The sequence below is a fragment of the Neovison vison genome, chromosome 6 (assembly GCF_020171115.1).
Source record: "Neovison vison isolate M4711 chromosome 6, ASM_NN_V1, whole genome shotgun sequence".
NCBI classification, from domain to species: Eukaryota; Metazoa; Chordata; class Mammalia; order Carnivora; family Mustelidae; genus Neogale; species Neogale vison.
The window spans coordinates 34203666-34205774 of NC_058096.1; the positions used below are offsets into that span (position 1 = coordinate 34203666).

The 2109-nt window shown below is 37.5% G+C and overlaps 1 pseudogene; it reads left to right on the plus strand.

Annotated features, from left to right (window-relative positions):
- Positions 1-1137: 1137 nt before the first annotated feature.
- On the plus strand, positions 1138-1467 carry LOC122910365 (annotated as a pseudogene).
- The last annotated feature ends 642 nt before the right edge of the window (positions 1468-2109 follow it).

A 2109-nucleotide genomic window follows, 5' to 3' on the forward strand; every position in this document is an offset into this window, starting at 1 on the left:
TTCAATTTATTTATTTTCAGAAAAACAGTATTCATTATTTTTTCACCACACCCAGTGCTCCATGCAAGCCGTGCCCTCTATAATACCTACCACCTGGTAACCCAACCTCCCACCCCCCCACCACTTCCAACCCCTCAGATTGTTTTTCAGAGTCCATAGTCTCTCGTGGTTCACCTCCCCTTCCAATTTACCCCAACTCCCTTCTCCTCTCTAATACCCCTTGTCCTCCATGCTATTTGTTATGCTCCACAAATAAGTGAAACCATATGGTAATTGACTCTCTCTGCTTGACTTATTTCACTCAGCATAATCTCTTCCAGTCCCGTCCATGTTGCTACAAAAGTTGGGTATTCATCCTTTCTGATGGAGGCATAATACTCCATAGTGTATATGGACCACATCTTCCTTATTCATTCGTCTGTTGAAGGGCATCTTGGTTCTTTCCATAGTTTGGTGACCATGGCCATTGCTGCTAGAAACATTGGGGTACAGATGGCCCTTCTTTTCATGACATCTGTATCTTTGGGGTAAATACCTAGGAGTGCAATTGCAGGGTCATAGGGAAGCTCTATTTTTAATTTCTTGAGGAATCTCCACACTGTTCTCCAAAGAGGCTGCACCAACTTGCATTCCCACCAACAGTGGAAGAGGGTTCCCCTTTCTCCACATCCTCTCCAACACATGTTGTTTCCTGTTTTGTTAATTTTGGCCATTCTAACTGGTGTAAGGTGATATCTCAATGTGGTTTTAATTTGAATCTCTCTGAGGGCTAATGATGATGAGCATTTTTTCATGTGTCTGATAGCCATTTGTATGTCTTGATGATTTTAAATAAATGTTTTCAGTTATAATTCATTGTTTATAGTATTAAATACATTAAAAATATAAAATTACTTTAAATTCCCCCCAAAGATTAAAGCTTTATTTCTTCCCTTTAAGCTTTTTAGCTATATCAGTTTTATTTATATCAGTTTTATTTATTTCATAGGAAAATCAAAATTAATTCCAAGTTTTTTTAATTTACCACTTAGATGTATGTCACCACTAAATAAATATATTTCAAAGAAATACAGAAAATCGCTGTTTCTCTTTCCTCCATCTTGGAGCCTATCAAGGCCTGCTGGGAACAAGACAAATATGTCTAGAAGACTGTGGTCCAAGGCCACATTTGCTGGCTACAAGTAGGGTATCTGGAACCAGAGGGAGCACATAGCTCTTAAAATTGAAGGTGTTTATGCTTGAGATGAAACTGAATTCTATCTAGGCAAGAGATATGCTTATGTATACAAAGCAAAGAACAACACAGTGACTCCTGGAGGCAAACCAAACAAAACCAGAGTAATTTGAGGAACAGTAACTCACTCTCATGGAAATAGTAGCATGGTTCTTGCCAAATACTGAAGCAATTTTCCTGCTAACACCACTGGCCACAGAATCCATGTGATGCTGTACTCATCAAGGATTTAAACTTACTGAAAAGTAAATAAATGTGTACATTAAAAAAGAAATACAGAAAAAGAATAAGGAAGTTAATTATAATGAGTAAAGAATATAATAAATACAAAAATATCAGTAATAGAGATTTGCACAGTGCTAAAGTTTTCTTAAACAAACATGCACATGTACACACACGCACAAAACCAAATGACAATCCAATGTCCTTCTTTGTATGACTGCTAGCTAAAGATCTCCCTCACATCAAGGAAGAAAGTTAATTTTATTTCATAGTACTTCTAGCAAGAGGTGAAAAGTGAATTAGGTAATCCACATCTGCTCTCTTAGATGGCCTCGTCTCTCTATTCCATCAACTTGACTATTCCTGTATCTGCCATCCCGTGCACACATCTCTCATCATCATCTATGATATTCAGTGTAAAGATTAAAATGTATTTTCCATACGAGAACATCCCTTGCACATCAGTATCTATCTGCTCTGCATGTATCTCTTCCTTATAGAGTGATAGGCAGCCAAGACAGAGGAAAGTTCAAGTCTTTTTAACTACAAATCTTGCCTTAGGCTTTCAACATTCTAGAAGGAGCACAATAGAATGGCTAAATCCCACCTCCAACATGCTCCAATCTCTAATTGAATCATAGGCAAATAAACAG